At 46.0% G+C, this 27,914-nt stretch overlaps 1 protein-coding gene and 2 pseudogenes across 1 annotated transcript in view; 1 reads left to right on the top strand and 2 right to left on the bottom strand.

Moving 5' to 3' along the window:
- CDC25C (cell division cycle 25C) overlaps positions 1 to 27,914 on the bottom strand; it is a 184,209-nt gene that overhangs the window by 56,619 nt on the left and 99,676 nt on the right. The gene's annotated exons all lie outside the window — the stretch shown is intronic.
- LOC134937376 (5S ribosomal RNA) lies at positions 974 to 1,093 on the bottom strand (annotated as a pseudogene).
- LOC134937374 (5S ribosomal RNA) lies at positions 13,565 to 13,684 on the top strand (annotated as a pseudogene).

The following is a 27,914-nucleotide window of genomic DNA, read 5'->3' as shown; positions in this document are numbered from 1 at the left end:
TGTTAAATACTTTAAAGCTGCTCATATATATAGATCAATGCTTAACAGGTTATTATGGACTGAATATAAAGTAAAAACGAGTTGATTCACACTTAGAAAACAGGTTAAAAACACTGTAAAACGGCTCTAGAATGATAAAAGGCGGAACTTCCGCCCCACTTCCGGCGGCGGCGGACTCGGCGCGTCACTTCCGCCCCACTTCCGGCGCTTACTGCGCATGTGCCGGCAGCGATTCCGTGCTCGTATCCATTTCTTGTTGTCAGTGGCTACAGTTCACAGGGGGAAGGAGCCAGTCTTAGTAAAGTCCAAAAAATGGTGGCCATTTTTGATGTGATTTTGTCCATAGGTCTCTCGGTAGCGGCGGACATTTTCTAATAGTTCATCTGACAAACACTTGTCAGATACCCCGGTATCCATGGTGATAATTGGACATAAAAAAGAAAGGAAATAAGAGTATCAGGAGCATGTTCTTGTTTTGTAAGCACCTAGTTTTACCATAAATTATAAGAGAAATAGCTAAACAGGATTATAATGAATGAAATGCTTTGCTGTACATTTATAAAGGTGTATAATTGCAGACATCACTATGGGAGTATGATATAAAGGTCAGACTTGGTGTATAATTCAGTAAAACATAGTGGAGAATTTACCAGCTTATATCTGTGCATGTACATACGCAATTGTATAAGACCATTATATACAATAAGAAAGAGAAAGGATAGATAAAATGACACATATATTATGAGTTTGGCGTGAGTGGAGTTAAATTGCCATAGGGGGTGTAATTTATTAAGATACCGTGCCTACGCATTAGTTCGATCCCTTATGGGTAAGGGGGAAAATGTACACACTGTAAAAGGTATGCATAAAGTGAAATAGTGGACATTATATAAGTGAAATACAAATATGTGTTCAACGTGATTTCGTATTCACATGGAGTATGTTCCTTTCTCAGGCCCCTATTCAGATTCGTTCTATACAGTACCTGATCTTCCCAGGTGGTCCCCCCCTACTGGTACTGATCAGGCCCAACGATGCTTGGCTTCCAAGATCGGACGTGTTTGGGCATTTCCAGCGTGGTTTGACTGTAGCGACGTTGTGCCTTCTAGGTCATCACTCCAGTAATATAAATGAACATTCTCTGTGTATGAGTGTTCATGAAGGCCAAGTGAAAACGTGGATATGTGGTAGTAGGGTACTGACAGGGAAGGGGAGAGAGGGGGGGGGGGGGGGGTGTTGGAATGTATGGTGAGTACAAATTGGGAAGGGGGGTGGGGAATGGGGGTTTGAATACAAGGCTGAGCCGGAGGGAAAGGGGGGGGGCTGACAAATAATTTAGTACCGTGTTTTATAAAAAGGGAGCGATCTCGTAATTGTCGTTGAATCCTTTCGGCTGTAATGTCTGTAATTGGAATATCCAAAACATCTCAAGACGTGACAACTTGTTGGCGAGATCTCCTCCTCTGTCTCCTAGTTTCACCAGTTCAATGGCCTTGAAAGTCAAGGCTTCTGGGTTTGAGTTGTGTGTAGACATGAAATGTTTGGAGACAGCATGGCTCTCCACTCTGTTCCTGATGTTTCTCACATGTTCCTGTATCCTCATCTTCAAAGGTCTTTTTGTTTTCCCAATGTATTGTTTGCCGCAACCGCATTCCAGGAGGTATATGACCGATTGGGTGTTACAGTTCATGTAATCCTTAATCTTGTATTCCTTTTTCTTTTCCACATCTGTAAAGGTCTTCCTGTTGGGATGTAAGTATCTGCAGACATTGCATCGCCCACATTTGTAGGAACCTACACATTTAGGCCATGTCTGGTCCCTTTCTTGATTGTTCCTCAGCATACTCGGGGCTAAGAGGTCCTTAAGGTTACGTGATTTCTTAAAAATTATTTCCGGGCGAGGAGGGAGAATTTCTTTAAGGATGGGATCCCTGAGTAGAATCCTCCAATGATTTCTGAATGTTTCCCGGATGGATTTCTCATGTCGGTTGAAGGTTGTTATAAATGCTGTGGATTCTTTTGGTTTTCCCTTGTTCTGTATTCTAGCAGATTTGGTCTTTCAACTTCATTTGTTCTGGTGATGGCTTCTCTCAGAATGGAGTCCGGATATTCCTTTTGTTTGAATCTGTCACTATACATTTCCAGCTGCAACTGACAGTCCACTGGTTTGCTGCAATTTCTTTAATTCTACTGAACTGGGAAAATGGAATATTATTCTTCCAACTCTTGAGATGATTGCTCTTATAGTGGAGATAGCTGTTGGTATTCACCTGCTTAACAAAGTTCTTTGTTGTGATTCTCCCGTTCTCTCCTGTAAGAACCAGATCCAAGAATTCGATGTGCCCTCTACTTGTGTTAGATGTAAAGGCGAGATTCATTGTATTGGTGCTGATGTGTTTAAAAAATTGATTAAAACATTCCATATCACCATCCCAGATTATTAGAATATCATCTATGTACCTCCGATAAAAAATAAGATTTCTGTTAAAAGCACGATGGTCATGAATAGAACATTTTTCCCAACAACCCATAAAAATTTGCGAAGCTTTGCGCGAAAATCGTGCCCATAGCGTTGCCGCATTGTTGTAGGTAAAACTGATCCAGAAATTTAAAATAATTATGATGGAGAATAAAATACGTGATGTCACAAATAAAATCTCTGTGGTTATCTGTTAATGTGGTGTCATCATCCAGATATTCCTTACAGGCTGTTACTCCCTTCTCATGCTCAATACATGTGTAAAGCGATTAAACATCTATTGTAACCCACATGTATGAGTCCTTCCATTCGATATCTTTTAGGAGGTTTAATACCGATGTTGTATCCTTAAGGTATGATGGGAGATTCTTTACATATGGTTTTAAAAAGACATCAGCGTATTCGGAGAAATTAGAGGTAAGTAAGTCTATGCCCGCCACTATTGGTCTTCCGGGCGGGTTGTCCAAGCTTTTATGAATTTTTGGTAGGAAATAAAAAATGGGGTTCGTGTGGTCTGATTTCATTAAAAATTGGTATTCTTCTTTAGTGATGATGCCTGTTCTCAGACCATGTAATAGGAGTGTCCATAGTTCTTCGATATAGGCATCATTAGGGTCCTCTGTCAGACTTTTGTAGGATACTCCATCCGATAGCAGTCTTTCTGCCTCTGCGATGTATTTATCCCTATCCACGATAACCAGTCCCCCCCCCACCTTTATCAGCTTGTTTTATAATGATCCCTTTATTTTTCTGTATATTTTTCAAGGCCTCACTTTCGCTATTAGTTATATTCTTTTCCTTTACCTTCTCTTGGTCCATATCACAGAGGTCTTTCTTCACTAATTCATAAAACATGCTTATGTTACTCCCTTTTGACTCCAAGGGGCAGTACTTGGAAGTGGGTTTCAATCCTGATTTTGACCGGCCCACACACCCCCATCTGACTTCTGATTAAAATGTCCATTTGGTCTGAACCTGCTCCAACTTTTCACTCTCCCTTGTTCATAATCATTCTTGTCCCTTAAAAATTTATTTTCCTTCCCTTTTACCACCTCTTCCTCGATATGTGCCATTTTCTTATTCAAGATTTTTTCGTTGACTCTATAGTCCTCCTTGTCCTTGAAAGGTTCCAACTCTCTCTCCTTTACTTTTATTTCCGTCTCTATGGATGAGAGGGATTTTTTCTTTTCTCTAACGTCCTAGTGGATGCTGGGGACTCCGTAAGGACCATGGGGAATAGACGGGCTCCGCAGGAGACATGGGCACTTTAAGAAAGAATTTAGATTCTGCTGTGCTCTGGCTCCTCCCTCTATGTCCCTCCTCCAGACCCCAGTTTGAATCTGTGCCCGGACGAGCTGGGTGCTGTTCAGTGAGCTCTCCTGAGCTTGCTGTAAGAAAGTATTTTGTTAGGTTTTTTATTTTCAGGGAGCTCTGCTGGCAACAGACTCCCTGCATCGTGGGACTGAGGGGAGAGAAGCAGCCCTACTCTCTGCAGATAGGTCCTGCTTCTTAGGCTACTGGACACCATTAGCTCCAGAGGGATCGTACACAGGATCTCACCCTCGTCGTCCGATCCCAGAGCCGCGCCGCCGTCTCCCTCGCAGAGCCGGAAGACAGAAGCCGGGTGAGCATAAGAAGCAAGAAGACTTCTAAATCGGCGGCAGAAGACTCCAGTCTTCACTGAGGTAGCGCACAGCACTGCAGCTGTGCGCCATTGCTCCCACATACACCCACATACTCCGGTCACTGTAAGGGTGCAGGGTGCAGGGGCGCCCTGGGCAGCAATTAGGACCTCTTGGCAAAAGTTTGACATATATACAGTGGGGCACTGTATATATGTATGAGCCCCCGCCATAATATTTTACATAAATGCGGGACAGAAGCCCGCCGCTGAGGGGGCGGGGCTTCTTCCTCAGCACTCACCAGCGCCATTTTTTCTCCACAGCTCCGCTGAGAGGATGCTCCCCAGGCTCTCCCCTGCAGATACATGGTAGAAGAGGGTAAAAAAGAGAGGGGGGGGGGGGCACATAATTAGGCGCAAAAATCATTATTACAGCGGCTACTGGGTTAACACTAAGTTACTGTGTGATTCCAGGGTTATATAGCGCTGGGGTGTGTTCTGGCATACTCTCTCTCTCTCTGTCTCCCCAAAGGGCCTTGTGGGGGAACGGTCTTCAAAAAGAGCATCCCCTGTGTGTGTGGCGTGTCGGTACGCTTGTGTCGACATGTTTGACGAGGAAGGCTATGTGGAAACAGAGCAAGAGCAAATGAATATGGTGTCTCCGCCGACGGCGCCGACACCTGATTGGATGGATATGTGGAAGGTTTTAAATGATAATGTTAATTCCTTGCATAAAAGGTTAAATAAAGCTGAAGCCTTAGGACAGTCAGGGTTTCAACCCGTGCCTGATCCTATGTCGCAGAGGCCGTCAGGGTCTCAGAAGCGCCCACTATCCCAAATTGTTGACAGAGATATCGACACGGATTCTGACTCCAGTGTCGATTACGATGATGCAAAGTTACAGCCTAAATTGGCTAATTCCATCCATTATATGATTATAGCAATTAAGGATGTGTTGCACATCAGAGAGGAAACCCCAGTCCCTGACAAGAGGGTTCATATGTATGGGGAAGAAAGGCAGATGGTGACCTTTCCCCCTTCACACGAGCTAAACGAGTTATGTGAAAAGGCTTGGGAATCTCCAGATAAAAAACTGCAGATTCCTAAACGGATGCTTATGGCGTATCCTTTCCCGCCATCGGACAGGTTACGCTGGGAATCCTCCCCTAGGGTGGACAAAGCTTTAACACGCTTATCAAAGAGGGTAGCCCTGCCGTCACAGGATACGGCCACCCTGAAAGATGCTGTGGATAGAAAGCAAGAGGGTACCCTGAAGTCCATTTATACACATTCAGGTACCTTACTAAGGCCGGCAATTGCGTCGGCCTGGGTGTGTAGTGGTGTAGCAGCATGGACGGATACCTTATCTGAGGAACTTAATACCTTAGACAAGGATACTATATTAATGACCCTGGGGCACATAAAAGACGCTGTCCTATATATGAGAGATGCTTAAAGAGACATTAGTCTACTGGGCTCTAGGATAAATGCTATGTCGATTTCTGCTAGAAGGGTCCTGTGGACTCTGCAATGGACAGGTGATGCCGACTCAAAAAGGCACATGGAGGTTTTACCTTACAAGGGTGAGGAATTGTTTGGCGAGGGTCTCTCGGACCTGGTCTCCACAGCTACTGCTGGAAAGTCAAATTTTTTGCCATATGTTTCCTCACAACCTAAGAAAGCACCGTATTACCAAATGCAGTCCTTTCGATCACAAAAAGGCAAGAAAGTCTGAGGTGCGTCCTTTCTTGCCAGAGGCAGGGGCAGAGGAAGGAAGCTGCACAACGCAGCTAGTTCCCAGGAACAGAAGTCCTCCCCGGCTTCCACTAAATCCACCGCATGACGCTGGGGCTCCACAGGCGGAGCTAGGCCCGGTGGGGGCGCGTCTCCGAAATTTCAGCCACAAGTGGGTACACTCCCAGTTGGATCCCTGGGCAATATAGATTGTGTCTCAGGGATATAAGCTGGAATTCGAAGAGATGCCCCCTCACCGTTACCTCAAATCGGCCCTGCCAGCTTCCCCTTTAGAGAGGGAAATAGTGTTAGCTGCAATTCACAAATTGTATCTTCAACAGGTGGTGGTCAAGGTTCCCCCCCCTTCAACAAGGGAAGGGTTATTATTCGACCATGTTTGTGGTACCGAAACCGGACGGTTCGGTCAGACCCATCTAGAATTTAAAATCCCTGAACATATACCTGAAAAGGTTCAAGTTCAAGATGGAATCGCTCAGAGCGGTAATCGCAAGCCTGGAAGGGGGGGGATTTTATGGTGTCTCTGGACATAAAGGATGCATATCTTCATGTCCCCATTTATCCACCTCATCAGGCGTACCTCAGATTTGTGGTACAGGATTGTCATTACCAATTCCAGACATTGCCGTTTGGTCTCTCCACGGCACCGAGAATATTTACCAAGGTAATGGCGGAAATGATGGTACTCCTGCGGAAGCAAGGGGTCACAATTATCCCATACTTGGACGATCTCCTCATAAAAGCGAGGTCAAGGGAGCAGTTGCTGATCAGCGTAGCACGCTCTCTGGAAGTGTTACAACAACACGGCTGGATTCTAAATATTCCAAAGTCGCAGTTGATTCCTACGCCTCGTCTGCCTTTCCTGGGCATGATTCTGGACACAGACCAGAAGAGGGTTTATCTCCCGATGGAGAAGGCTCAGGAGCTCATGACACTGGTCAGAGACCTATTAAAACCAAAACAGGTGTCGGTGCATCACTGCACGCGAGTCCTGGGAAAGATGGTGGCATCATACGAGGCCATTCCTTTCGGCAGGTTCCATGCGAGGACCTTTCAATGGGATCTGTTGGACAAGTGGTCCGGATCACATCTTCAGATGCATCGGTTAATCTCCCTATCCCCCAGGGCCAGGGTGTATCTCCTGTGGTGGCTGCAGAGTGCTCACCTTCTCGAAGGTCGCAGATTCGGCATTCAGGACTGGGTCCTGGTGACCACGGATGCAAGCCTCCGAGGGTGGGGGGCAGTCACACAGGGAAGAAATTTCCAAGGGCTGTGGACAAGTCAGGAGACTTGCCTTCACATCAACATCCTGGAACTAAGGGCCATATACAACGCCCTACGTCAAGCGGAGTCCCTGCTTCGCGACCAACCGGTTCTAATTCAGTCAGACATCACCGCAGTGGCTCATGTAAACCGCCAAGGCGGCACAAGGAGCAGGGTGGCGATGGTAGAAGCCACCAGAATTCTTCGCTGGGCGGAGAATCACGTAAGCGCACTGTCAGCAGTGTTCATTCCGGGAGTGGACAACTGGGAAGCAGACTTCCTCAGCAGGCACGACCTCCACCCGGGAGAGTGGGGACTTCATCAAGAAGTCTTCACGCAGATTGCAAGTCGGTGGGAACTGCCACAGGTGGACATGATGGTATCCCGCCTCAACAAAAAGCTACAGAGATATTGCGCCAGGTCATGAGACCCTCAGGCGATAGCTGTGGACGCACTGGTGACACCGTGGGTGTTCCAGTCAGTCTATGTATTTCCTCCTCTTCCTCTCATACCCAAGGTGCTGAGAATCATAAGAAAAAGAGGAGTGAGAACAATACTCATTGTTCCGGATTGGCCAAGAAGGACTTGGTATCCAGATCTGCAAGAAATGCTCACAGAGTACCCGTGGCCTCTACCTCTAAGACAGGACTTGTTGCAACAGGGGCCCTGTCTGTTCCAAGACTTACCGCGGCTGCGTTTGATGGCATGGCGGTTGAACGCCGGATCCTAGCAGAAAAAGGCATTCCGGATGAAGTTATTCCTACGCTGATAAAGGCTAGGAAGGATGTGACGGCTCAACATTATCACCGTATATGGCGAAAATATGTGGCTTGGTGTGAGGCCAAGAATGCCACTACGGAGGAATTCCAGCTGGGCCGTTTCCTTCACTTCCTACAGTCGGGAGTGACTTTGGGCCTTAAACTGGGTTCCATTAAGGTTCAGATTTCGGCCTTATCCATTTTCTTTCAAAAAGAACTGGCTTCTCTGCCTGAAGTTCAGACGTTTGTAAAGGGAGTGCTGCATATTTAGCCCCCTTTTGTGCCTCCAGTGGCACCTTGGGATCTTAACGTGGTGTTGAGTTTCCTGAAATCACACTGGTTTGAACCACTCAAAACAGTGGAATTGAAATATCTCACGTGAAAGGTGGTCATGCTATTAGCCTTGGCTTCGGCTAGGCGTGTGTCAGAAATGGCGGCTTTGTCACATAAAAGCCCTTATCTGGTTTTCCATGCGGATAGAGCAGAATTGCGGACCCGCCCACAATTTCTGCCGAAAGTGGTTTCATCCTTTCATATAAACCAACCTATTGTGGTGCCTGTGGCTACTACTGACTTGGAGGATTCCGAGTTACTGGATGTGGTCAGGGCTTTGAAGGTTTATGTAGCCAGAACGGCTAAGGTCAGGAAAACAGAATCTTTGTTTATCCTGTATGCTTCCAACAAGCTTGGAGCGCCTGCTTCAAAGCAAACTATTGCTCGCTGGATCTGTAACACGATTCAGCAGGCTCATTCTGCGGCTGGGTTGCCGCTGTCTAAATCAGTTAAGGCCCATTCCACAAGGAAGGTGGGCTCTTCTTGGGCGGCTGCCCGAGGGGTCTCGGCATTACAGCTTTGCCAAGCGGCTACTTGGTCAGGCTCAAACACCTTTGCAAAGTTCTACAAGTTTGATACCCTGGCTGAGGAGGACCTTGTGTTTGCTCATTCGGTGCTGCAGAGTCATCCGCACTCTCCCGCCCGTTTGGGAGCTTTGGTATAATCCCCATGGTCCTTTTGGAGTCCCCAGCATCCACTAGGACGTTAGAGAAAATAAGATTTTACTTACCGGTAAATCTATTTCTCGTAGTCCGTAGTGGATGCTGGGCGCCCGTCCCAAGTGCGGACTTCTTCTGCCATGCTTGTATATAGTTATTGCTTAAATAAGGGTTATGTTATAGTTGCATCAGGGTTGATCTGATGCTCTGTTGTTGTTCATACTGTTAACTGGGTAAAGTTATCACAAGTTATACTGTGATATTGGTGTGGCTGGTATGAGTCTTACCCTGGATTCCCAAAAACCTTTCCTTGTACTGTGTTACGATTCCTGTACTCCAGACTGGAGAAGATCTTATGGCAGAGATCTGAGTACAGGAATGAAATACAGGTTGTGGGAGCTGGAGAGCCTAGTAACCCCTGGCGCCCTAACTCCGTTGTCTCGCCCGTGTTATCAGAAATCCCCTGCGAGACTATGGTTGCTTGAGCCCATGGCAGCCGCGTTCGAAGGGCGGATTATGTCTGCCCAACCCCGATGCCCCCGCAGGTCTTAATGGGAGACAAGGGGAAGTCCGAGACAGGGTGATAACAAGGGGCCCTCTGACTAAGCAACCAAGCCAGGGGTTACAAGCTAACTAAACTAAATCAAAAGGTATGTGCGGACTAGCCGCCAGGGAAAAGGACAACCAAAGATCCACGGATCCGACACTCCTATCCGGCACCGCTGGACACCAGAGTGGATCTTGTGGAAGCGGAATCCTCCGCAAAGCTCCAGAACTCAAAATAAACACAATAATAAATAGTAGCGGACAAGCCGCAACACACGGCTGCGCCGCGACTCACGAACGCCACCAGATGTTAAAGGTGCTCGATCAGACTCCAGGAACAGATGGTAACTTCCGAGTACAGGATCACTGAGAACAGGAACAAACGAACAGACCGGGACTGGGAACTCTCTCTGCAGCAGAATCAGGCAAACAGGAAGCTATCACCGGCGTCTGTGAGGAGTCCTGGGAGTGCTTTTAACAGAGAGTCTTCCAATCAGCTGTTTGGAGGCTGATTGGATTAAATGCCATGCAGCTGACAAGCTGCATGGCCAGGAAAACAGATGAGTGATAATTACAACATGCCGTGCAGCTGCATGCTACACAGCCAGGAAACCAGTGATGATATAAACTTAGACCCAGCAACGGGGAACACGATCCGACAGTGGCGTCCCCGTTGCTAGGCGCCGGCCGCACTGACGAGCGGACCCTCGGCGCCTAACATACTGTCAGCTCTTCCGGGCACAGTTTCTCTAACTGAGGTCTGGAGGAGGGACATAGAGGGAGGAGCCAGAGCACACCAGAATCTAAATTCTTTCTTAAAGTGCCCATGTCTCCTTTCGGAGCCCGTCTATTCCCCATGGTCCTTACGGAGTCCCCAGCATCCACTACGGACTACGAGAAATAGATTTACTGGTAAGTAAAATCTTATTTTCATCGACAAGGAGTTTCATTAAGTCTATAGAACAGGTGTGCAATATTTTGTCCCATTTTTCTATGAATGTCTCTTCCTGATTACCAAATGTGGGCTGTTTCAGTAATCTTAAACCCCTTGGAACTCTATCCATTGATATGTAGTGTTCAAGGACCTTAATATTCCACCATGTCTTTACTTCTTTGGTAAGAAGTCTTTCTATTCCCCAGAATAGATCATCTAGATCACATGGTTGGGTAGGTTCGTTCACAATAAGGTTTTCGTTAAAGATTTTCTGACATCACACATTCCTTTTACTAGTATGATCTATATTCCTCAACATTCTGTCGGGAGAGTGAAAAGTTGGAGCAGATTCAGACCGAATGGACATTTTAATCAGAAGTCAGATGGGGGTGTGTGGAAGTCTGGAATTACAAGGACTAGCACTACACAGAACAGAACCAAAGACACCCCAACCAACAACATAAAAACGTCAAACAGATTCACGCCCTTACAGAGAAGAGGCTCTAACAGTGACCAGGATTTTGTATCCCACAGAACGGGCGCAAGACCGAAGAACACCTTGAGGTATCCAGTGAAAGAAGACATACGACATGCATCGCCCCTAAAAAGAAGGTTTACAGAAGAAGAGGATCCAGAGGAGGCAGGAGGGAGAGAATACAAAAAAAAAAAAAATAACAGTGTAACAACAAAAACAGATCCAAGAGCAAAAGGAATTTTTAACTTATCCCAACATACCCTAACAGAATCAGAAATATCTCTATTAGACAAAGTACTTTCTTTTGCACCAACAGGAGGCCTGAACAAATTCGAGACTTTTATCGATCTTAACAAATTTGTCAGGAAACTAACGTTAAAAAGGCATTTTTAAAAAAAGAAGATGCAGTCATAGCTAACTATGAGAGCCGCTCAAAATCAGGATTGAAACCCACTTCCAAGTACTACCCCTTGGAGTCAAAAGGGAGTAACATAAGCATGTTTTATGAATTAGTGAAGAAAGACATCTGTGATATGGACCAAGAGAAGGTAATGGAAAAGAATATAACTAATAGAGAAAGTGAGGCCTTGAAAAATATACAGAAAAATAAAGGGATCATTATAAAACAAGCTGATAAAGGGGGGGGGGGGGGGGGGGAACGACTGGTTATCATGGATAGGGATAAATACATCGCAGAGGCAGAAAGACTGCTATCGGATGGAGTATCCTACAAAAGACTGACAGAGGACCCTAAGGATGCCTATATCGAAGGACTACGGACACTCCTATTACATGGTCTGAGAACAGGCATCATCACTAAAGAAGAATACCAATTTTTAATGAAATCAGACCACACGAACCCCATTTTTTATTTCCTACCAAAAATTCATAAAAGCTTGGACAACCCGCCCGGAAGACCAATAGTGGCGGGCATAGACTCACTTACCTCTAATTTATCCGAATACGCTGATGTCTTTTTAAAACCATATGTACAGAATCTCCCATCATACCTTAAGGATACAACATCGGTATTAAACCTCCTAAAAGGTATCGAATGGAAGGACTCATACATGTGGGTTACAATAGATGTTTAATCGCTTTACACATGTATTGAGCATGAGAAGGGAGTACAGCCTGTAAGGAATATCTGGATGATACCACATTAACAGATAACCACAGAGATTTTATTTGTGACATCATGTATTTTATTCTCCATTATAATTATTTTACATTTCTGGATCAGTTTTACCTACAACAATGCGGCAACGCTATGGGCACGATTTTCGCGCCAAGCTTCGCAAATTTTTATGGGTTGTTGGGAAAAATGTTCTATTCATGACCATCGTGCTTTTAACAGAAATCTCATTTTTTATCGGAGGTACATAGATGATATTCTAATAATCTGGGATGGTGATATGGAATGTTTTAATCAATTTTTTAAACACATCAGCACCAATACAACGAATCTCGCCTTTACATCTAACAAGTAGAGGGCACATCGAATTCTTGAATCTGGTTCTTACAGGAGAGAACGGGAGAATCACAACAAAGAACTTTGTTAAGCAGGTGAATACCAACAGCTATCTCCACTATAAGAGCAATCATCTCAAGAGTTGGAAGAATAATATTCCATTTTCCCAGTTCAGTAGAATTAAAAGAAATTGCAGCAAACCAGTGGACTGTCAGTTGCAGCTGGAAATGTATAGTGACAGATTCAAACAAAAGGAATATCCGGACTCCATTCTGAGAGAAGCCATCACCAGAACAAATGAAGTTGAAAGACCAAATCTGCTAGAATACAGAACAAGGAAAAAACCAAAAGAATCCACAGCATTTATAACAACCTTCAACCGACATGAGAAATCCATCCGGGAAACATTCAGAAATCATTGGGAGGATTCTACTCAGGGATCCCATCCTTAAAGAAATTCTCCCTCCTCGCCCGGAAATAATTTTTAAGAAATCACGTAACCTTAAGGACCTCTTAGCCCCGAGTATGCTGAGGAACAATCAAGAAAGGGACCAGACATGGCCTAAATGTGTAGGTTCCTACAAATGTGGGCGATGCAATGTCTGCAGATACTTACATCCCAACAGGAAGACCTTTACAGATGTGGAAAAGAAAAAGGAATACAAGATTAAGGATTACATGAACTGTAACACCCAATCGGTCATATACCTCCTGGAATGCGGTTGCGGCAAACAATACATTGGGAAAACAAAAAGACCTTTGAAGATGAGGATACAGGAACATGTGAGAAACATCAGGAACAGAGTGGAGAGCCATGCTGTCTCCAAACATTTCATGTCTACACACAACTCAAACCCAGAAGCCTTGACTTTCAAGGCCATTGAACTGGTGAAACTAGGAGACAGAGGAGGAGATCTCGCCAACAAGTTGTCACGTCGTGAGATGTTTTGGATATTTCAATTACAGACATTACAGCCGAAAGGATTCAACGACAACTACGAGATCGCTCCCTTTTTATAAAACACAGTACTAAATTATTTGTCAGCCCCCCCCTTTTCCCTCCGGCTCAGCCTTGTATTCAAACCCCCATTCCCCACCCCCCTTCCCAATTTGTACTCACCATACATTCCAACACCCCCCCCCCCCCCTCTCTCCCCTTCCCTGTCAGCACCCTACTACCACATATACACGTTTTCACTTGGCCTTCATGAACACTCATACACAGAGAATGTTCATTTATATTACTGGAGTGATGACCTAGAAGGCACAACGTCGCTACAGTCAAACCACGCTGGAAATGCCCAAACACGTCCGATCTTGGAAGCCAAGCATCGTTGGGCCTGATCAGTACCAGTAGGGGGGGACCACCTGGGAAGATCAGGTACTGTATAGAACGAATCTGAATAGGGGCCTGAGAAAGGAACATACTCCCTGTGAATACGAACTCACGTTGAACACATATTTGTATTTCACTTATATAAATGTCCACTATTTCACTTTATGCATACCTTTTACAGTGTGTACATTTTCCCCCTTACCCATAAGGGATCGAACTAATGCGTAGGCACGGTATCTTAATAAATTACACCCCCTATGGCAATTTAACTCCACTCACGCCAAACTCATAATATGTGTCATTTTATCTATCCTTTCTCTTTCTTATTGAATATAATGGTCTTATACAATTGCGTATGTACATGCACAGATATAAGCTGCTAAATTCTCCACTATGTTTTACTGAATTATACACCAAGTCTGACCTTTATATCATACTCCCATAGTGATGTCCGCAATTATACACCTTTATAAATGTACAGCAAAGCATTTCATTCATTATAATCCTGTTTAGCTATTTCTCTTATTTATGGTAAAACTAGGTGCTTACAACACAATAACATGCTCCTGATACTCTTATTTCCTTTTTTTTTTAATGTCTAATTATCACCATGGATACCGGGGTATCTGACTAGTGTTTCTGTCAGATGAACTATTAGAAAATGGCCACCGCTACCGAGTGACCTATGGACATAATCACATCAAAAATGGCCACCATTTTTTGGACTTTACCAAGACTGGGTCCTTCCCCCTGTGAACTGTAGCCACTGACAACAAGAAATGGATAAGAGCACGGAATCGCTGCAGGCGCATGCGCAGTAAGCGCCGGAAGTGGGGCGGAAGTGACGCGCCGAGTCCGCCGCCGCCGGAAGTGTGGCGGAAGTTCCGCCTTTTATCATTCTAGAGCCGTTTTACAGTGTTTTTAACCTGTTTTCTAAGTGTGAATCAACTCGTTTTTACTTATATTCAGTCCGGTATCCGTTCACATGGTCGACCATGTTATGGTCGACAGTCATTATGTCGACCACTATTGGTCGACATTGACATGGTCGACATGGACACAGTCGACACATGAAAATGGTCGACACATGAAAGGTCGACACGAGTTTAACTTTTTTTTCTTTTGGGGAACTTTTCCATACGTTACGATCCACGTGGACTACGATTGGAACGGTAATCTGTGCCGAGCGAAGCGGTAGCGGAGCGAAGGCACCATGCCCGAAGCATGGCGAGCGAAGCGAGCCATGCGAGGGGACGCGGTGCACTAATTGGGGTTCCCAGTCACTTTATGCAAAAAACGACACAAAAAAAGTTAAAAAACTCATGTCGACCTTTCATGTGTCGACCATTGTCATGTGTCGACCATGTGTCCATGTCGACCAATAGTGGTCGACCTTATGACTGTCGACCATAACATGGTCGACCATTCATACCGGAACCATTCAGTCCATAATAACCTGTTAAGCATTGATTTATATATATATGAGCAGCCTTAAAGTATTTAACATGTAATTGCATCACATGACTATGTGATGTCATAGCCCTCCCACTGATCACTTTGGCTATAAAAGCATATACTGTCTCATTCTGTCCCTACCCCTTGAAGAAGTCTCATCAGACGAAACGCAATGGGTGACCTGTACCTACCTCATTCTAAGATAAGGAAAAATTCTTTATTATTTTTTAGTGCATATATTCATTTAAGTGCTTTTAGTTCAGTTGTGTATATATTGTTGTCCCTATTTTTTATGTGTTTCTTTTATGTTCATTTTAATAAACAGCTATATTTTTAAGATTTTAACTGGCAATTATTTTATGGACACCTTGGTCGCTATTTATCCCTCATCCCCTCCTTTTTCTTACATTACTCCCAGGGGATTACCACCCCTGTATTTATTTGAGGGAAACAGCTGACGCCCCATTAGCAGCATAGGAGAGTGTCATATAAGCCAGCTATAACACAACATATTTGTTTCTTATCGAATGTGGCGCAGTATATATATATATATATATATATATATATATATATATATATATATATAGAGAAATAAATAAACGCAAGGTACCTGGTTTTTAAGAAATACGCACTATGACGTATTATTTGTTATTTTTCTTAACCTGCTGTCTGGATACAGCTCATACCATTTGGGACGAAAAAATGGTCCGAAGACTTGGGATAAGCTTTGTTTTTCTTGTCCTTGTGTTCACATGTGTAGTACTAAGTGCACAAATGCCACTTTAAGCACTTTATAGGCGCTGGTCACTTTATTGTTTTTATCTCTAATTTTGCGAAATTTACCACTACATGTTATGGTCACCTGGCTGCCACCCAGAAAATTGTGAAGTGCCCATTATTCACGTTGGTGTGTAATATATTTTATGGAGGAACAATTACTTTGATGCCAAGTTTATCTATCTATCTATATATCTCCCCCCCACCCCTTATAATTCAGTATTTGGACCAGTCATTAGCTGTTGTGCTCAGAAGTATCCACCAATATGCTCTACAAATTTCTACTTTCTCACCACTGAACTGCAATGCATCAGTCACGGCAAACCCATGGACAGTCCTAATGAGGAGGGGGTGTATGTGTGTGAATGGCAGAGGGGAGATTTTTGTCTCTGCTGGAGTATGTGCGTCTGCTTATTGCCAAAGAGGAAGCGCCGTGCGCCACCTCTGCAACTGTCAGTCTGTTTTATCATCAATAGTTTTTATTGAGAAAAGAATAACAGTTTTTATGGGGTACAAAAAGAAAAAAGGGGGATAAGCGAAACATCATACAGCATAACAAGGAGGTAGGAGGGATGGGTACAGGAGGGGGAGGGTTGGGGAGCATCCAGTAAATTCAAAATGCATATACATCCATATTCTAAATAGGAGTCGAGAGAAACATCCAAAGAAAAAGGGACATGGTACACCCTGCAGGTGAACATGCAATATTAGAGAACATGGGAGCATGAGAGGTAAAAAGATGGAGCAGGCGCGTACATAGAACCTAGTCAAAACCTGGGTTAAGAAGGCAGATCTAAGATATTTTGAGAAGGAATTATAGGAAGTGGGCATGCCAACTGGTTACTCACTGTCCGGTTGTTCAATTAAACTGCAGTAGGAATGAACATTTGGGGATGGGTCGCGGTAGCAGTGGGAGCCCTAGCCAACAGTAACGTACCTCTGCCACAGGGACCAATCCTTCCTGGGAGAGGCGGTGGCGTTGGGGGAGGGGATATATTCAGTCTCCATAAGGTAGTGGTGATTTGCTTTGTGGATGACTTTTAGTAAGGTGGGAGACGTGGGTTGCTTCCAAAGCTGGGCCAGGGTAGTGCGAGCAGCGATTAAGATGTGACCTAACACGTATCTGCTGGAGGGGGGGACAGAGGAGGGAACAATATGAAATAATGCCAAGGCTGGGTCCGGGGTAAGGTGGGTATTAAGGACCCTATTGATCAAGCCAAAGACTTCAGTCCAAAATTTAGTTAAATGTGGGCAGGACCAAAATATGTGGAAAGTGTCACCTATCGATCCACATAGCCTCCAACATTTATTACTACAGGAGGGCCAAAATCTGTGTAAACGGTCGGGGGTCAGGTATAGTCTGTGGATTAGTTTTATGTGCATCTCAGTGTGGTTCAAGCATTGGGACATGGAGAGGGAAGCTAAAAAGATATGGCGCCATTCAGTCGGAGACAGCCCTCTACCTACATCTGATTCCCATTTTAATTGTGCGTTAAGATTTGGATGGGGAAATAGGGGTAACCAATAGTCTAAACCATAACGTGATGTCACCTCTAGATTTATGTAAGGAAAGACGGGAAAAAAGCTGATGTGAGGTCGTGCCTGGTGTCAGTAAGGCATTGGGAACCGATCTCCACCAATGTGCGAGTTGCAAGTAATGAAAGTGTTCGGAAGTGGGTAAGGAGAACCTTAGTTGGAGGGTTGGGAAGGGCAGCAGAAAAAGTCCAACAAGCATATCACCTAATCGTGACATGCCTGCTTGTTTCCACTTAGAGAGATTTAGATGGGGTATCATCTTTGTGAGTGTAGTGATGGAGATCTGAGTGATACAACAAAATGGGGACTTAAGAGTGGCCGACAGCTTGTCCCAGGTTTTCAACGCAGCTTGTGTGGATGGGAGTAGGCCCGGGAGGGCCGGTCGGATCGTCTTGGGGATACGGAATAGATCAGCAAGAGGGAATGAATGAGCTCCAGCTTGTTCAAGTTCTACCCAGCCTACCCAAGTATTGACATTAAAATAGTACTTGAGGGAGGCCAGAAGAGAGGCTTCCTGGTATAGGGAGATGTCAGGCAGACACAGACCCCCCAGAGCTCTCGGTAGAACCATCCTAGAATGCGCTAGCGAGGGCGGTTTTGAAGACCAGACATATCTAGACATTATAGAAGAACAGGTTCGAAGGGCCTTCTGCGGAAAGTTATACGGGATTGTGCGGAATAGGTACATTAGTTTGGGTAAGAGAGACATTTTAAATGCGGCCATACGGCCCAACCAGGAGACCTCATACGACACCCAGGAGTTCGTTAGAGCTTCTAGTGTCTCTATTAGGGGGGAAAGATTTGAGGCGAAGACATCAGGAGTGTGAGTTGGGATGTTGATGCCCAGGTATTTTATCATATGCTTCTGCCAGTTATACGGGTAAGAAGATTGGAGGGTTGGTAAGGAGTGAGATAGGTTAATGGGTAAGGCATCTGTCTTTTGGTGTTGAGCTTGTAGTAGGAAGCCAGGCCATATGCATCTAGAGTAGAATGTAAGAGAGGGAGAGTAATGATGGGGTCAGAAATAAAGAGAAGGACATCGTCTGCAAATAGACTTAATTTGTGGCGAGAGGAACCAAGTTGCAATGCTGGAAGTTGGGGATTGTCCCGGATTGTAATGGCTAGGGGTTCATTCGATAAGACAAATATTAGAGGGGAAAGGGGGCAGCCTTGTCTGGTACCATTTGTAATTAAAAAGGAGTCTGAAAGGAATCCATTGCTGAACACCCGGGCCGTGGGGGAGCTATACAACGCTAAGATAGTGGTCAAAATACGATCTCTAAAGCCAAAGCAAAGGAGGACTTCACACATATATTCCCAGTTTAGCCTATCGAAGGCCTTCTCGGCATCCAGGGATAGCAAGAGGAGGCCCTGATCTTTCGAGAGTGAGTCGATCAGGTTGAAGACTCTGCGCGTATTATCCGACGCTTGTCTCCCTGGCACAAAGCCAGTTTGGTCCGGGTGTACCAGCAATGGAGGATTTGGTTGATACGTGTTGCAATCAGTTTAGCGTAGAGTTTGATGTCGCAATTAAGCAGCGCTATAGGGCGATAATTATGGACGTAGGCTGGTTCCTTGCCGGGTTGGGGCATAGTGACTCTACGGGCTTCCAATAATTCTGACGGGAGGGTGCCTAGATCTGAGAATGTATTGAACAGGGCAGTCAAATGGGGGGAAAGAACATCATGAAATGCAGTATACAAATCAGTAATGAACCCATCCGGGCCAGGGGCCTTGTTACGAGGAGATGAGTTAATAGCAGCGGAGATTTCAGCAATCGACCACGGGGCATTAAGTGTGGATAATTGATCTTGGGTGAGAGTGAGAAAAGAAAGGTTATTTAAAAAAAGAAGAAGAGATAGAGAGCGGGGTAGGTTGAGGGGTTGAAGGGTCAGCCTGCAAGTTGTAAAGTTTGGCGTAATATTGTGCAAATTGATCTGTTATGTCCTTAGGATTTAAGATCTTTCGTCTGGAGGGAGAGTAGAGGAATTTGATTTTATTTCTGGCCTGTTGAGCTCGTAATTTACGGGCCAACAGTCTACCAGATTTATTGCCTAGGAGATAAAACTTTTGCCTCAACCTATTCAGTGCAGCTTGGGTACGAGCAAGGAGTAGTTTTTGGAGGTGACTGCGAACATTAGAAATTTCTTTAAGAGTTGTAGAGGGATTGGTTGCATTCTTTGATTCGAGATCGGTCAATTCATCCTCTAGTTTCGACTGTAGTTGAAGGGCTTGTTTTTTGAGGGTGGCGCCAGCTTGGATACCGCGCCACGAGTGACAGCTTTAAAAGGCACACCAGTGGTTTATAGTGGAGGTGTCCAGGGGGGAATTAGTAGCCAGATAAGAATTTATAGAGTCAAGAATAAGTTTCTTGGACAAAGGGTTATTTAAGAGATAGGGATAGAGGCGCCACGGTTTCAAAGGGTATCGGGTGTCATGGAGATTCCATTTCCAGAGAACGGGGGCGTGATCAGACCAAGTAATCGGAAGGATATCAACATCCCTAGTCCTCTGGAGAGACCATTTATCGCACAGAATCGGATCTATTCTGGAATAGGAGTTGTGCACTAGGGAGTGGAACGTGTATTCCCGACCCGAGGGGTTTCGGGTTCTCCAGACATCATATAAATCAAATTTTGTGAGCAAATTGCGAAAGGCTAAGGAGGGGCCGGATTGAGCGGATGGGGTGGGAGGGGTAGCGGGATTTGTCTAGTTTCGGGTCTAGGACTAAGTTGTAATCGCCCAGTATAACCAGAGAGCCCTGAAGTGATTTGCGTATTGTGAGAAACAGCTTGCGTAAAAATGGTACTTGGTTAGAGTTAGGGGCGTATAGGCAAACTAGCGTAGAGGGTTTATCGTCTAGCAAACCAGTAAGGATCAAGTATCGGCCACTCTTGTCTGAGGTCTGTGAATGGAGGACAAAGGAGACATGTATACTAAATAGGATAGCCACTCCGTTGCGTTTGAACGGGCCATTTGCATAATATCCTACGGGGAAGTTACTGTTTTTAAAAAGGGGAGGGTTAGCAGAGGTAAAATGGGTTTTTTGTAGTGCGACAACATCAGCTTTTTGATGGTGGAAGAAAGAGAGGGCCAATCAACGTTTATTGGGCGAGTTCAGTCCCTTAACATTAAGAGAAAGAAGGTTCAACATTGGAAGTATATATCAGAAATAAAAAAGACAGAAATCTATACAGAGCATTGTAAGTGGGAACATGCCAAACATCAGAATACCACAATGAATTAATGATGGAAAAGCGTCTGGAGCTTAGGGGGGGGGGGGGGGGGGGAGGGACAAAAGGGGGACTGGTAAAAAAGGGTCTAAACCGGGGGTTGGGGAAACAAACAAAAAAGGTCCGGTACATTGGACCTGCATGACTACTGCAGGGGAGGAAAAACAAAAATATGGGAACTTGCAGTAGTGTACAAAAAGATAGGGGCGGGCTGACGGAGCAGACACCGCCACCTCAGCATAGTATCAAAACACAACGCAAACATGTAGAGTAAGTCACCTAATGAGACGTAAGTGAGAGCATAGGGGGCTGAAGCACAAGTTTCATCTGGACATATCATCCACCTGCAACAGCACCCCTTAACAATAAAACAAACAGGGCAACTCCAAATAACAGTACAAAACAGCGGCCATAAAATGGCAAGTGGAAGAGTAAACCTGTAACACATAAACCTGATAAAAATCAACAATTGAACTAACAGTAATATCAGTGTGATCTTCCCATCTTAGTAGAGGGGAAGAGGGCTATAGCCTCAGAGGGCTAAAGAAAATTTGAAAAGACCCAGCTTAGCGATCACAGGGCTCAGGTATTTGACCAGTCCTGGCGGATAGCAGTGGCGCAGGTCGGCACAGACGGCTTCCGAACAGTGATGTCCCAGTCTGATAACAATTTGACCCCCGCGTCAAGGGAGGAGATGACGTAAGTGGATTCCTCGTAGGTGATTATCAATTTAACAGGGAATCCCCAACGGTACACGATGTCATGGGACCTGAGGGCGAGGGTAATAGGGGCAAAGGCACGCCTCTTTGCAATGGTAGCAGCAGAGAAATCTTGAAATATCTGAAGGCCTCCTAGGGTGTCCGAGTTTTTGGATTCTCTAGCAGCTCTCATGATGCGTTCCTTAACGGGGAAGAAATGCACTCGGAGGAGGGTATCTTTATGTAAATCGGACGAAACAGAGCGTGGTCTGGGGAGGTGGTGGATGCGGTCTATCAAAAGTTCTGCAGAGTCCGCAGCAGGGAGGAGTTTCTTGAATAGGGCAGTGGCATAAGACTCCAGTTCGGAGTTGGTAACAGAGTCAGGTATGCCCCTAATCCTGATGTTATTTCTTCGCGATCTGTCCTCCATATCCGCTAGCTTGGACTTAAATTGGTCCAGCTCCTGTTGTTGGAGATCATGGGAGGAGATCAGTTCGTTATGGGATGCGACAAGCTCTTCCAGTTTACGTTCCAAGTGGTCAGTCCTGTCCCCTATCGCCACTAGCTCGGTCTTGCCTCACCGATGGCTGAGGTCAGGACTTTAGAGAGCTCAGACTTGAAAGCAGACAGGATCTGGCAGAGGGACCTCACGGTCAGAGGAGCGTCAGATTCACAATCAACTCCGGAGACTGAGAGCGGAGGACAAGACACCCGACATCACAGAATCCGGGACAGTGGACGGTGAAGAGACGCTCTGTAGAGGGGAGATTTGAAGGGGCTTCTGGGGGGGGGGGGGGGGGGGAGAGGAGATTTAGGGAGGCACAAGGTCCTCGTTCTTTTTAGGAGGCATTTCTTGTCGTCGGGAACGCTGTCAAATAGCAAAGAGGAGGCGTACCAACGGAACCGGGATCAATCAGAGGGTATAAGTGAAACAGGAGCACTCAGTCACAATGGCAAATGGTACATGTTGATTAAGGATGCAGAAGTGGCGGTGGAGGGAGTGTGCAGCACTCACATCATGGAAATTTCTGCTTCAGGAGCCGATAAGGCTGTGGGACAGATAGCTTGAAAGTGTGGTCAGGGATGCTGATGAGTGAAATCCGTATGGAGCGACACCGCTATAGAGGTGAAGGCGTCCACCGTGAGGGTAGGAGACGAAGGACGGACAGCACTCTCCAGCCTCCGTTAATGCTTGGGAGGTGCAACCGGTATGGGCAGTCGCCGATCTTCCCCAAACTCCCCGGGGGGCGGTAATAAGTATGCAGACTCCGGCAGGGACAGGAGGACCGCGAGTAGCGGGGCAGAGTATCCGGTTCTAACGGCACAATGATAGGGAAGGGAAGGTAGCGGGGGGACACCCCCACCAGTACCAGCGGCAGCAGGGATTGAGAGGAGCAGCCTCCAGACCCCCACAGCGGCTATGCGTCTCCGGCTGGTAGGCGCTGTAGCTAAGGGCCTCAGTACTGGGGTTGAGAGGGACCACCGGACAGGCAGTGCACTATCTGAGCGTGCAGCTGCGGAGGGTCACAGGAGGGTGACCACACAAGCACACTGGCGGGGTGAGAGGCAGGCAGGTGCAAATAATGAGGAACGCTGGCCTCAGGGCAAGGTCTGGTGCAGTGTGGTATCAGGTACTCACAGTTCGGGTGTACCAAGATGGCCACCGCCGGGAGCACAGGCAGGAGATCCTCCAAAGAAACTGCAGCTGCAGCAGGCAGAGAGGACTACCTCCCACGCCTGATGGTGCCCGAGGGCCAGATGCAGGTAGGAGATGTTGTGGGAGGAAGTTCAGATGGCGGGGGGGCTGCCAGGAGTCCCGTTTCGGCCGCGCTCCGGTCCCGGAGCTAGTTTTCGGGGAGGCGGCAAACTCGAGGCCCCGGCTTCAGAGCCAGGCGAAGGCCTCAATCGTAATTCGGCTGGAAGGGGCACCCGGCGTGGTCTCTTGAACTCGGATTACTGCCCACAGCTGTGAGTAGAGCCGGTAGAGGTAATATGGGCACAGAGAGCAGCAGGAATGGGCAAGTTTTGACCCTTTAGTGGCTGGAGCTCTGGTGCCACACATCCACTCAGAGCAGCGTCCAGGCCACTGCCCCCTGTCAGTCTGTTTTAAAACCACATCTTCTGTATCTGAATCATTATACAAAGCCTTGCCGTCATCAGCTACATCACTGGTTCCCAAACTCAGGGGTAGATGTATTACCAGGCACTGATCACGCCGGTATTTCTCTTCCTGCTTCGGCTGTATAATGAAGCGAAGCAGGAAGCAATAGCAACAAGATGTATGAACATCTTGTTTGCCAGAGTGACAGAGTGAAAACTCCCCCTTCCGGCGATCTTTACCAAATGCCCCCACAGCAAACCAGCCTAGTGCTGATACACTGTGTTTCTCCTCCCCGCTAGCTCACTGGGCATGCATGAGATCTCTTGTGCAGCCTGGAGCCGGCAGCCACCACAGCCAGGGACAGCACAGTCCTTGCTGTGGTGTATTGGCAATGACAACTGCAGCTGTCAGTATATTGTCCCCGCATCTTGTAGATAGCAGCTCTGATATCGCCTTTGTCAGATAATGCATATCCTTCATACAAGGGGAGAAGCACTATCAGTGCACATAACAGCACGGATACGGCTTCACCCTCAAAATGACCCTTCTTACATCTACCCCTTGGACCCCAACAGTTCAGGTTTTCCACATGACCTGTCAGGTGTGCTGGGTATGCAGTTATAGTACTGACTGTCGGGATCCTGGCTGTCGAAATCCCGACAGCCATTGAAATGCTGACGGTTGGCATCCTGACCGCGGCCAGAAACCCCGCGATAGGACACGCTGTGCTCGAGGTCGGGATTCCAGCGTTGGTATTTTGGCCGCCGGGATCTCGTCAGTCGGGAAATCATACTGATCCCGGTTCACTGTGTATCACCAACTGCCACATTTTAAAAATCTGCCCATTCGATGTTTCAATCATTGGTAGTCTGAAGGTGAGAAGCAGCGGAGTACAATATTATTCTATTCTAATTCTACTACATTTATTTTTCACCTATTTCCAGTTTTTCTACGTTAGAAGGATGAAACAAAAATGTTAATAGCAATATGGAATGTATCCATATACAGCGGATGATGTTACAATGATATAGATATTTTTACCAAGAGTCAATCATTTGTATTGCAGTTGAATTATGATTTGGATACATAGGTGAAACCATATCATTATAGTGGCAACATACCACAGAGATTGTGGTTGAGATTTATATGCTGCCATTTGTGAAGTTCATATAAGATGCTTGTGGTTTGACCTTCTATTTGTGCTAATAAAAGTTAAGTTTTAAGTTTTCAGCAATATTTAATAAGAGTGCCCCAAAAAAGAGAGTTTTCTTTGCGTCTCAACTGTCCTATATTCTGCCCTAACTCTTGGGAGCACCACCGGTATTATGATGACGTCTTCTGTCCTTTATATATTGTGAAGAGACTAGTATTTACACTTGATATTTAATATATTTATTGTTACTATTCCGGTATATAATTATCTTGTCACCTGTTAACTTGGTGACTATACCAGTGCACCTACCTTTCTTTCAGTTTTTCTACATTTTAAAAATCCACATGTCACCTGGAAAACATGAACTGTTGGGGGTCTTTGGGGACCAAGTTTGGGAACTGCTGGACTACATGATTGTGCCACAAACAGTGCTACGCATGTCAAAAAACATAGTGACATAGTTGACATTTTGACCATGTCGACATAATGACTGCATAGATAGAAATAATAAGAATTTACTTACCGATAATTCTATTTCTCGGAGTCCGTAGTGGATGCTGGGGTTCCTGAAAGGACCATGGGGAATAGCGGCTCCGCAGGAGACAGGGCACAAAAAAGTAAAGCTTTACTAGGTCAGGTGGTGTGCACTGGCTCCTCCCCCCATGACCCTCCTCCAGACTCCAGTTAGGTACTGTGCCCGGACGAGCATACACAATAAGGGAGGCATTTTGAATCCCGGGTAAGACTCATACCAGCCACACCAATCACACCGTACAACTTGTGATCTAAACCCAGTTAACAGTATGACAACAGAAAGGGCCTCTTAAAGATGGCTCCTTAACAATAACCCGAATTAGTTAACAATAACTATGTACAAGTATTGCAGATAATCCGCACTTGGGATGGGCGCCCAGCATCCACTACGGACTCCGAGAAATAGAATTATCGGTAAGTAAATTCTTATTTTCTCTATCGTCCTAAGTGGATGCTGGGGTTCCTGAAAGGACCATGGGGATTATACCAAAGCTCCCAAACGGGCGGGAGAGTGCGGATGACTCTGCAGCACCGAATGAGAGAACTCCAGGTCCTCCTTTGCCAGGGTATCAAATTTGTAAAATTTTACAAACGTGTTCTCCCCCGACCACGTAGCTGCTCGGCAGAGTTGTAATGCCGAGACCCCTCGGGCAGCCGCCCAAGATGAGCCCACCTTCCTTGTGGAGTGGGCTTTTACAGTTTTAGGCTGTGGCAGGCCTGCCACAGAATGTGCAAGTTGAATTGTGTTACAAATCCAACGAGCAATCGACTGCTTAGAAGCAGGTGCGCCCAACTTGTTGGGTGCATACAATATAAACAGCGAGTCAGATTTTCTGACTCCAGCCGTCCTTGCAATGTATATTTTTAAGGCTCTGACAACGTCCAACAACTTGGAGTCCTCCAAGTCGCTAGTGGCCGCAGGCACCACAATAGGTTGGTTCAGATGAAATGCTGATACCACTTTAGGGAGAAAATGCGGACGAGTCCGCAGTTCTGCCCTATCCGAATGGAAGATTAGATAAGGACTTTTATAAGATAAAGCCGCCAATTCAGATACTCTCCTGGCAGAGGCCAGGGCTAGTAACATAGTCACTTTCAATGTGAGATATTTCAAATCCACCTTTTTCAATGGTTCAAACCAATGGGATTTGAGGAAATCTAAAACTACATTTAGATCCCACGGTGCCACCGGAGGCACCACAGGAGGCTGTATATGCAGTACTCCCTTGACAAAAGTCTGGACCTCAGGGACAGAGGCCAATTCTTTTTGGAAGAATATTGACAGGGCCGAAATTTGAACCTTAATGGATCCCAATTTGAGACCCATAGATAATCCTGATTGCAGGAAATGTAGGAAACGACCCAGTTGGAATTCCTCCGTCGGAACCCTCCGATCCTCGCACCACGCTACATATTTTCGCCAAATGCGGTGATAATGTTTCACGGTGACTTCCTTCCGTGCCTTAATCAAGGTAGGAATGACTTCTTCTGGAATGCCTTTCCCTTTTAGGATCTGGCGTTCAACCGCCATGCCGTCAAACGCAGCCGCGGTAAGTCTTGAAAAAGACAGGGACCCTGCTGTAGCAGGTCCCTTCTCAGAGGTAGAGGCCACGGTTCGTCCGTGAGCATCTCTTGAAGTTCCGGATACCAAGTCCTTCTCGGCCAATCCGGAACCACTAGTATTGTTCTTACTCTTCTTTGCCGTATGATCTTCAATACCTTTGGTATGAGCGGCAGAGGAGGAAACACATACACTGACTGGTACACCCAAGGAGTTACCAGTGCGTCCACAGCTATTGCCTGTGGATCTCTTGACCTGGCGCAATATTTGTCCAGTTTCTTGTTGAGGCGAGACGCCATCATGTCTACAATTGGTCTTTCCCAACGGTCTATTAACATGTTGAAGACTTCTGGATGTAGACCCCACTCTCCCGGATGAAGATCGTGTCTGCTGAGGAAGTCTGCTTCCCAGTTGTCCACGCCCGGGATGAACACTGCTGACAGTGCTATCACGTGATTCTCCGCCCAGCGAAGAATCTTGGCAGCTTCTGCCATTGCACTCCTGCTTCTTGTGCCGCCCTGCCTGTTTACATGGGCGACCGCCGTGATGTTGTCCGACTGAATCAACACCGGCTTTCCTTGCAGGAGAAGTTCCGCCTGGCTTAGAGCATTGTAGATTGCTCTTAGTTCCAGAATGTTTATGTGAAGAGACTTTTCCAGACTCGTCCATACTCCCTGGAAGTTTCTTCCTTGTGTGACTGCTCCCCAGCCTCTCAGGCTGGCGTCCGTGGTCACCAGGATCCAATCCTGAATGCCGAATCTGCGGCCTTCTAATAGGTGAGCCTTCTGCAACCACCACAGAAGTGACACCCTTGTCTTTGGTGACAGGGTTATTCGCAGGTGCATCTGCAGATGCGACCCTGACCATTTGTCCAACAGATCCCTTTGGAATATTCTTGCATGGAATCTGCCGAATGGAATTGCTTCGTAAGAAGCCACCATTTTTCCCAGGACTCTTGTGCATTGATGTACTGACACTTTTCCTGGTTTTAGGAGGTTCCTGACCAGATCGGATAACTCCTTGGCTTTTTCCTCTGGAAGGAAAACCTTTTTCTGAACCGTGTCCAGAATCATTCCTAGGAACAGCAGACGAGTTGTCGGGATTAAATGGGATTTTGGAATATTCAGAATCCACCCGTGTTGTCTTAGCACCTCTTGAGATAGTGCTAAAGCTGTCTCCAGCTGTTCTCTGGACCTTGCCCTTATTAGGAGATCGTCCAAGTATGGGATAACTAATACG

The sequence above is a fragment of the Pseudophryne corroboree genome, chromosome 6 (assembly GCF_028390025.1).
Source record: "Pseudophryne corroboree isolate aPseCor3 chromosome 6, aPseCor3.hap2, whole genome shotgun sequence".
Lineage (NCBI taxonomy): Eukaryota > Metazoa > Chordata > Amphibia > Anura > Myobatrachidae > Pseudophryne > Pseudophryne corroboree.
This window is presented reverse-complemented; position numbering and strand designations above follow the sequence as displayed.